Consider the following 11,176-nt stretch of genomic DNA (forward strand, 5'->3'; position numbering starts at 1 on the left):
TTTAGGGATAAGAGCAATAGTTATAGCGTTAACTTGTTTGGGAAGGTAAGATTTAAGGGAAAAAATGTTTGGAAGCTTTACAAACATGCTCTCCAATCTTATTTCCAACAAATTGCATAAAATCCAAAAGCTAACCCATCCGACCCAGGTGTGGAGTTTTTGGAAAAAGAGCAAACCACCTCTTTGATCTCTGAGTCAAAAATAAGAGAGGTCAGGTTAGAGATAAGGAAATAGGGAATGGTATTTTCCTTGGAGAGGAGAGAAGGTTGATATATTGGGGAGGGGGTTTGGGTGAATTAAAGAGATTTTTCTAATGGGATATGACGGCCTTAGCAATCTCCTGATGATCATGGAGAGGTAGGGATTTATCTAATGCACTTATAGTTTCTCTGACCTCTAATCTTCGCATAAAGAAATTTCAAGTCATCATCACCATTTTCTAACCATCAGACTTTTCCCCTTTGAGAAATCCAGGAAGCCATAGCCTTGAAAGAAGAGAAAAGTTTGTTATTTATAGGCTTGAATTTAGTGTTAAGAGAAAGATCAAGATGATTTATATTCAAATCATTGAAGCAATTAGTTTGCTATTTTTCTGGCAGTGTGATGGCAACATAAAGTGAGTAGAACAAGGCTAAACAAAGGCTTTTATGTCAGTTTTTAGTTTAGAGAGTTTGGCATACAATGAAGTTTTATAGTCCCTAGCATTTCTCATAGAGAAGGATTGACAAAGAAGAGACCAAAATTAAGGAATTTCCAGCCAAATAATTCTTCAACAAGAATATGTGCTTATTTTTTGTATAGTGAAAGGTGATAAAAATCAAGGGAAAGTGGTCCGAGCATTTAGGGATTTCAACTTGTAGAAGGATATATGATAAAGGTTCATCCATTCATCAATAATAAGGATCCTATCAAGTTTGATGTGAACAGGGTTGTCTATCTAGCTAGTTGTTGAACCAAGTGTGCTTAAGACTAGTGGAAGCAAGGTCCCTCAAGCTAGCATTAAATGTCACATGATTTAGTTCCTAGAGTTACTAACAAGAATATGGTTGCCACCTATTTTCTCATCAGAGCTACATCAGTAATTGAAATCACCTAAGACCACCCATGGAAGGGAGGTATTCGCTCCAACGAACTTAAGAAAGTCCTTGAGAGAGGTTCTATTGATAGGAGCATTAGCATCATATACAATAGATAGCAAGAATTTTCTCCTAGCATGGTTGGAGATCTCACTCTGAATTATTTGGTTTGTGGTATGGATCAGAGAGGAGGAAACCTTATTCATGTCCCATTTTAACCAGATCTTGCTAGGTTTGGAGTGAGAGAAGTTATGGTGATTGCCTTCATTATCAAAATGCATGTGAGATATATTAAACCAATGATTAGATGTTTTGTTACAGGACATTTTTGCTTCTAAAATATTAAAAAAGTCAAAATTGTTGGTGTAAAGGCCATTTTTCTCCCAGGATCGTCCGGGACGATCGGTACAGGTTGTGCGGGAAATGTTTATGGCTGCATGGTTCGTCTGGACGAAATTTGGATCGTCTGTACGAAAATCTTACAGAGCCTGATCGTTCAGGGACGATATTTAATTTCGTCTGGACGAAAATCGTCCCGAGGACAAGTCGTTAGGGACGTTAATTAATTTCGTATGGACGAAATTCTTCCAGAGCCAAATCGTCCCGGGACGAAGTTGCGATCGTCCGGGACGATCCGTCTGGATATATATATAGAAATGAGATATTTTGAAGAGAGAGAAAAGCCCAGGAGAGAGAAAATCAAAGGAAAAAGAAAGGAAAAGTGATTTTTGGGCGACTCCGGTCCTTTTTCGTCCGTTGCTGTTGTTAAAGAAGTTGACCGACTCGAGGTAAGGCACATTCCGCCTTTCTCAATTTTCAGAAACGAGGATTTTGACGAGTTTTCTGTTTTGAATTTTGTTTTCGTTAGCGAATTTTGGGTATTATTTTTTTTTTATAAAGGTTTTACCGCGTAACTTTTGGTATGTCTTTGAGATGATTATTATGCACGTTTTTAGTATTTTCTGGAAGATTTTTACAGGATATTTTGGATTCTGCGGTGTTTTAAGCGAACTGCAAATTATCATGATGTTGAAAAATGTTTTGTCAGTACAATGAAAGTCTTACAATGTTATTGTGAATGTTCTGTGGTAATTTGGTAACTTTCTGAATATGTGAGTTTTGTGTAAATTCCGTATACTGCCGTTATGCCGCTGAATTTTCATACGATTTTTGAAATTTCTGAAATAAGATGATTTGAATATTTAAAGTGTTTGTGTGCTATCAAAAGGGGCTATAAGGGGCCAGAATTCGTTGAGATTCTATAAGTGTCAGGGAAATGGGCTATAAGGGGCCAGAATCTGTTGAGATTCTGTAAGTGTCAGGGAATGGAGACATAAGGGGCCAGAATCCGTCGAGATTCTGTAAGGATCTGGGAATCCAAAATCTGATATGTGATATGTTATTCAAAATATGATGTTTGAAATCTGTTATGTGACTTATCTGATATGTTTTATGAATCATCCGATATATGTATGATTCTGGTTATTCCGTATGATTATGTCTGCTCTGTGACTTGAAAACTTTATGATATCTGTTCTATGATTTTCATACGGCTATTTCTGATGGGTGTTTCTGACGATTTTGATTGGTGATTGATGCCTTGCTGAGCTGTTAGCTCATCCTTGTTTTCTACGTTGTTTTCAGGTTCTGGGAAAGGGAAGAAAGTTGTTGATTAGCGGTCCAGAGTCTGATCTGTGATTAGGTATTTTGTACTTTTGATTTTTGTACATTCATGGCTTATATGTTCTGTTCTGTTCTGTTCTTTCTATCTGGAAGTCATGCACTGTATCTGTATATGATTATTTTGAGAAAAGAAAAGATAGATGAACTGCGTTGTATTTGGATGTTTATAGTAGCTCTGTGTTTTTATGTCTGTGTTATATTTGGAAGAAAGTTCTGAAGTAAATTCCAAAACCAGATCCTGGATTTTCAAAGGCTGTGTCGCGACCCGATGCGAGCGGGATCCGTCCCGGTCGGGTTGGGTCGTGACAGTTGGATTGAATGATGTTCCTACAATATTAAACATAATCCAATATGTTAAAGGATCTTACAATCCTAGAGGCAAAAGCAGGGTTTGACATTTATTTTTGGAGGAAGAGAATGCCCCAAACTTGGCCTTAGGTTAATTTTTTGGCTTAGTAGATCCAAGTGGGGCTTTGTCTGTCTCATATTTGACATTCTTTGGATGTGTTTCATATTTTGCATTAAGGTCCAATATCCTTATGGGAACATCAAGCAAGTCAACATCTGAGGAGGAAAGAGCCTCAAATTTATTTTTCAATAGGCTTGGTGAGGTAGTATTGGGGTTGTTGACCTGGGTTACTATTTTAGTGGTTTGTGGCAGTATTTGATTATAGATGAGGCATCATCAACAAAGGTAGTTGTATGAGTGCGCGGTGGTATAAGAGATTGTTAGAGTCGAGGTTGGTTTCCCTTTTAGTCACTTGAGTTTGGGGGTTTCCAGTCACACGGGGGATGGTTGCTTTTGCTTAGGTATATTAGATGAATTTGATTGTTAATCCGTTTGAGAATGATGGGAGAAAAAAAATATTTTGATAGAGTTATTTTAAAATATAGGAGTATGCAATATATCGCTCTCATTAGAATTCCGTAATAAAGATAAAATTTCAATAAAAAATAGCCTAAAAAACAATCATTTTGTTTTTTTTTAATATTGGTAAATATTGTGTCGCAAATTCTTCACATGCACTTGAGGGGTATAAGATTTTGTTTGAGATAGCTTTCTAACTGTTTTTTAAAGCAAATTTTTTTTTTGTAAAAAAGCAACAAAAAAATAAGTAATCAAAAGCTGTCCCAAATGAAGCCTAAATGAAACCTAAGTGTTCTCACAGTTGCTTCATATATATCTCGACAGTCGTGTTAAGAGGTGTTCTGATGAGGATGATCGGCAGTGGTTTACATATGACAGACTGAGGGTGTTTTGACAGTCGTGATCCAATGGCGGCGGTCAGTCAGTGGTTCAATGACAATATGACTATGGTTCAGTGATGGTGCTCAAGTGGATCCCCAAGATTCTTAGACTCAAGCCCCAGTTTAAGCTTTAGCTCAAAGCTCTTCATCCCCAGCTCATGTAGTGAGTGAGAGTTTATTTATAGATTTTTTAGATGAGCTCGTGTAAACATGAAGCAAATTTGACTACCTAACTGGTTCCTTTAAGAACAATGTTTTCATTCAACATTTTAGTAACTTAATATTATTTGAATTAAATGATCTTGAGCTCGTTGGATTAGTCTTATCAAGATACTCAATTTGACTAATAAGCACACAAGAATTAAAAATTATTTGATCATTTAATTAATGTGCTAAAGTTTATAATTATACTTCAAATATTTGGTCTCATTCGAACTCAAATTGAATCACTTTTGATATCATTGAATTCATCACGTGAAAATATTCAAATTAAATATAATTTTATTAAAATAAAAAAAGGCATTCCATAATTTAATTTGAAAAATTCTTCCTTTAAATATATATCTAAAATAGTACGTGAATTAGACACTTTTAATGAAAAAATTATTGTATGCTGATGCCGAATACATTCAGACGTCAATCAGCAACCACCACGTCACGTAATGCATAATGCATTACGTGATATGGTGGCTCCTAATTAGCCTCCGAACATGTTCAAAATCTGCACATAATAATTTTTCTATATAATAAATCATGAATATGCGCATAAAATTATAAATTCTCCAGCGATTTAGGTAAAATTAAGTGCACCTGTCCTAACGTGACATACCGTCTAATGCTGAAAAAGATAAAATCTTTGGCTGGATAAATCACATTAAAAAATAAATAAAATAAAATAAAAATAAAATCTTTGGTTGGATGACTCAAAATAGATTGGCCATTCTACTACGGATTAGTTCAATTCAGTTCAAACACTCCATTCGCTGAGATAATTAATAATTTGGCAGCCACATGGAGTCATTAAATGCCTCTCTGGACAGATTTTGCTAGAGCTTTTTAATGATCCAATTATATCAAACTATTCATAATTATAAAAAATTGATTAATTAATTTGATATTAATAATTTTTTTTGCTTAGATTTATGTGCAATTATTAGAATTGGGACAAAATGCTTAATTAGCCAACTAATAGAAGTAATTAATAATAATCAACATTAATTTAAACTAATAAATGGATTAACTTAACCTAAGATTAACATAAGTAATAAATAGGTCTATCAAAATGAGTTATTGGGCTGGGTTCGAATCTGACCAGAGATTAACCTACTTTTAACCCATCTAGGGCTGCAAGCGAACCAAACGTTCAACGAGCTACTTGTTGTTCGGTTCGATTAAAGCTCGTTTGTGATCGTTTAATTAACTAAACATACAAACTTGAACAATATTTTAAATACTCGATTCTTAAATAAACAAACTTGAACACTAATGCGTTCGGCACATTTATGTTCGTGAACAACATCATTTGAAGTTGTGAACAAGCTCGACATTAAGCTTGATAAGAAGCTCGATTCATGTTTGATTTTGAATTTGTGAATAAGCTCGACAAAAATAATTAATATTTGACTATATAATTAATAAATATAAGTAATCATTGCCTTTGTTACATAGACAATTGCTTTTATTTTAAATGTATTTGTTCATAGATATATTCATGAATGTGTTTGTTTGATAGTTAGAAAAAATTTGTTAAATATGTTCGCGAACAAGCTCGATAAGCACTAAACGAACGAACATGAACCGAACATGAGCACTCATTAATTTAAATGAACCAAACATGAACACAAACAATAAAGCTCGAACAAACATGAACCAAACTTGAACAATCTGATATTAAATGAACACAAACATGAACACTCACATACTCGGCTCGGCTCGGTTCGTTTGCAGCCCTAGCCTAAACCCATCCGACCAAAGTAAATAGGTCAAAATCCTGAATCCGAATATGACTCGCCTTTAATCTGATTGACCCAACCCGATCTAACAAACCATTTTGATAAATAAAAAAAAAAAAAGTTAAAGTAAGATAACATAACCAATGAGCAAAATAATTTAAGCAAGGCGGAATTATAATTATAGCCTTCAAATCTACTTATTGAACTTTTTCTCATTGTATTACAATTAATATTTAATTATTCTAAATTTTAGTTATTATGTACCATTCCTATATTCTCCAGTAGGGTAACCTTATAAGAAAATGTGGCATCATTTCAAAATTATTGTGTAATTACATCCTATTTATACATTGTTTGGCTTTGCCATAATGATGATTATCATTGCATTTTTTCAGCTTCGTCTGTGACAATTTTTTTATTGTTTTTTAAAACAATTTTTCAATAAATTTTTTTTTGAATTAGAAATATTTGTATAAAAAATTGCTTTAGAAAGCAGTAAGTAAGCTGTCCCAAACGAAACCTTCATGATTGATCAGTTGTGAAGCCTGCTGTTACATTCCACTGGGTTCCAATAAATCAAAAATAGATTTATCATACAGCTGCATTTTTTTTTAATCATCAAAAATAAAATTCACAAATATATGTTTAGTAGATCAGTTACTTTGAATGATGCTCTCCTGATGGATTACATTGTTTAAATTATGCAATTTTAAGTGTGACTACCTTAACTTAGGTTTCTTTTGGGATGACTTTCTTACTGCTTCTTAAAAAATCTTTTTAGTCTAAAAATTCTATTTTTTTACACTACAAAACTGTTTTAATAAGCAGTTAGAAAGTCGTCATAAACGAAGTCTTAGGCTTCATTTATGACAGCTTTCTTACTGCTTTCTAAAATAAATTTTTAGTACAAAAATTATTAAACTAGAAATTTTTATATTAAAAAAATGCTTTAAAAAATAGTAAAAAGATTATCCTAAATGAAACCTTTATCTTTAGCTATTCATTGTTGCCTATGAGTTTGTGAATTTGAGATTACAACGTTGATTGTGTTAATGAGGAAATATCATACTATCATATATATATCATACTATCATATATATCATACTATCATATATATATATAGCAATTTAAAATTTACATGACTTAGGTTATGTTTGGGACGGCTTTCTTACTGTTTCTTAAAGCGGCTTTTTAGTATAAAAATTTTATTTTTTGTACTAGAAAGCAGCTTTATGAAGCAGGAAGAAAGCCGTCCCAAACGAAACCTTAGTTTATGTTTGACTGAGAAAGTAAGAACAAAGTTGCAACATGATTATAATTTTCATAAGAGAAAGAATTATCAAGTGATAGTAAAGGAAAATAAACTTATAAAATTTACAGTTACATTTGATAGATAAAAAATAAACGATCAAAAAAGAGCAAAAAATGGGCAATGAAAAACTCTAAAACCTAATAAATCATCAGTTATCTAATAGTTTCCATTTGAGGTGATACCAAATAACGATCCAAAATATTGGCATAACGACCCTCATGCAATGTATACGAGCAGATAAATCTAATAGAAGCATAAAACTGGCAATCCTATAAGAAAGCTTTAAGTGGAACAACAAAGAAATAACCTGGACAAAATAAAATCTCAAAATATAGGATATAATGCCTCAAGGTAGCACAACTTCACATAATGTATTCCGAATGTATTCAGATGCCGCGACTCCACAAATAATAGACATGCAATAAGCCATCCAACAAACCATCCCAGAAGTGAAAGAAACAGTATGAGTTACATTAAGTGAAGTATAACTATGTTATACTATTAGGGAAAGTAGCCTCAATTTTTCATCTTTTGCTTTTATGTATAAGGATAAATAGTATTTTTTTTTTTTCATTAAAGAGTGACCATTAGGCACTTTACTACTAACAATTTGATTATTTCATTCTTTCCAAATAAAATCACATTGATTGGGCACGAATCTGGAAGCATATTTGAATTAAAAACTTTTAAAATTAAATTCAGGATCATCCAAACTTTGATTTTAGAAAACTTATAGTCAAATGTACTTTATCAACGAGACGAACCTAACGAGATAAAAAATGTTCCAATTATAGCATATAAGAGCATAAATCAGGGTTTGAAGCATAATTGAAACTTACGAATATTATTTAGATGATCAAATGATCTTCAAATTTGGCATGCTTTTAGTATAATTCAGTAGCTCAATGACACAAATACAATGAGCCTGGGATCACTGGCTTCTGAGATCATTAAGAGAACTAAATGTTGGATAAAAACTTCATAATCAAGGGAATCAATACAGGTCATTTTGATGGAGTGCTAAAAAGTTGATTCAACTTTTTCCTATATTTACGGGGCATGCCACTTCCAAAATCTTTAATTGGGCCCCCACTATTTAGATGAGGGGGGAGGGGAGGGGTGTTTTTGAGTCTTTAGTTAGAGATTCAAGAGATCTTAGAATCCTGAAGCTCATCCACCTGACTACCTGAGCATCACCACTAACAAACCCTCACTAGCTAATTACAACTAGGCTTTTGTTGCTTGGCCACTTCCTCTGGCTGACCACCTATGTCAAACTTTTTACCACAAATGTTGGACCTCCTCCATTTGATTGTTGATATCAGACATCCAGTACTCGATTGCCTTTGTCGAACCTCTACTTGTTGACCATTGTTGTTGGACTTTGATTGTTTGATAACCACCATTGGACCTTTGCCTGTTGATCATTGTCATTAGACTTTTTAGGTCTGATAGCCATCCCCTACTTTCATTGCCCAACCACCACCATCAAACCTCTCATCGTCCAACTAGCATCATTGGACCACTGTAGCATATATATGACCCTTCAACCACCATTACTCGATTAGATCCTCAGACCATCAGAATTGAAAAACATATCGGCTATGGCTCTCGAACCACCATTATTCAACTACAATCTTCCGACCACCATCACTCAATTCTAGTCCTCAAACCACTGACATCCTACTAGAGTATGACCCTTGTTGCCCACCAACTATGGTCCTCCAACCTCCATCGCCTGCATATTATGGTTCTCGGACCACCATCACCCATCGCTCGATTACGTTTCATAACCAAACCCAATATAACTTATGGACATGATAGGTCATGTCATATTGGATGGTGATATGCCAAGCCCAAGAGCTAAGTTTTGGAAAACTTTTCATTTTTTTTAGTTATTAACAAATAAAAAGCTACTAAATAACTTCCAATGATTAGAAATTAAATTTATTCACAATTTCATCTTCTTTCTTCATTTATCTCCAAAATGTATATACAATAAACATATATACAATACAATACATGACTACAGAAAAAAAATAAAATAAAGCAGAAAATAATCATGAATGTATAAAATCTATATAGAAGAAATACCTATGCATACTCAAACAGATTAGAACTTGCAACATTAGCCACTCAACTGGCTCTTTCCCCTTGCCTTGGCTTGAAACAAAAGGCAAAATAAGTGTGAGCAACACAGCATAGTAGGTCACATCCACTAATATAAAATTTTAATACTTAATCCATGATTCATTTTACTAAATTATAAGTAGTTATTACTAAATTATTGTACTGAACAGAGTAATACTAGCAGGTAACTGAAATTAAATAAACTTTGCATAAAAATAAATAAATAAGTACTTCATATATTAAAGCAGAAAATAATAGTATTACTTTGTTTGTATATAATGTGCTTGTATATAATGTGCTAAGCATTTGAGAGTCATAAGAGTTTATTTTCAAATATTCATAACACTATTTAGAAGCTTTAAATATACTACAACATTATTTTTTAAATTTGCTAAATATAGCACATTTTCTAATTTATGTGATACAAATTTCAAAAGAAAATACTAAAATATTCAAAATACTCGTATTTATAACATACATAAAGTTATATGGTGAATTTAAGTTTTGGATGGAATTTATTATTTTGATAAAATATTGATCTAACACCGCGATGCCCATATACTCAACGCTCTCAACAGAGGGCACAACATCACAACGCCCAAACCTAATGCCATAGCACTCCCAAAATATTTCTTAAAAGACAGAGCTTAATGCCATAATGTTGCCAACCCAATGCCGCAACACTCTTAAGGGAAAATTTTTAAATCTCATGATTCATGCACATAGACTCTCAAGAAACATTTTAAAAATAGATTTCAAACATTCACATACCCATAGAACACTTTATAGACACGTGCAGAATGCAAAAATGCAAAAAATTTCATCGCATCAATCTTAATAGATCAGTAAGAAAGGGTGCAACACTATTATTACAGTGTTACACTACAATCCTCCAAGAATCATTACCTGACAATGATCTTTCTGACTTCAGTTTCCCATCGACTACGATGCTTAAACTACCATCACCCGACTATGGTCCTCACCCCACCAACTTTAATGCTCCTCGAATCACCATTACCCAGCTACAATCCTTGGACCATGATCGCTTGATTCTTCAACCATTATCGCTTGACTACGGTCCTCTGACACCTATCACTCATTTTCTATGATCCGATCTCTATCACCTTCCACTATAGTTCTTAAATCATCGTCACCCGACTATAGTCCTCTAATGTATGTTGCCTGCCTACTATAGTCCTTTGGCCTCTGTCACTTGTTGACTATTATCCTCAGACCATCTTCTCATTATTGTGGTCCTTCAACCACTGTCGTCTTACTACTATCATTTTGACCTCCGTCACTCGCCAACTACGATTCGTTGACCTACGACCTCTTGACCAGTGTTGCCTTGCTGCTCCAACGCCTACTACCTTCATCACCTACTTTTGTCAATAATGCCAATACACGCCATCACTAATTATAAGATTGATGCATCCTATCAAATATAACATTGACTCCCGACTTCAACACTTTAATTTATGTTGTATTCATGTCAAAAGGCTCTCCCGATTTAAACAATGTAATACATACTATATCCATGCTTTCCTTCAAGGAAGAACTTCACTTTTAAATAAATAGTAATACTAGTGGAATATTTTTAACTAGGGTAAGCCTCATGATTTTTTCTTTTTCACTTTTTCCTACATAAAAAATCAAACGTGACTTATAATTTGTCTTCTTATCTATGTTTGTGTTAATATTCAAACAAAGCTAAGACGCTAAACCCTCAATCTCTCTCTTCCATTGAGAATATTGTAGCACGCTGTAATATTAAT

Source organism: Dendrobium catenatum, unplaced genomic scaffold (assembly GCF_001605985.2).
Source record: "Dendrobium catenatum unplaced genomic scaffold, ASM160598v2 fragScaff_scaffold_54, whole genome shotgun sequence".
In the NCBI taxonomy this organism is placed as follows: Eukaryota; Viridiplantae; Streptophyta; class Magnoliopsida; order Asparagales; family Orchidaceae; genus Dendrobium; species Dendrobium catenatum.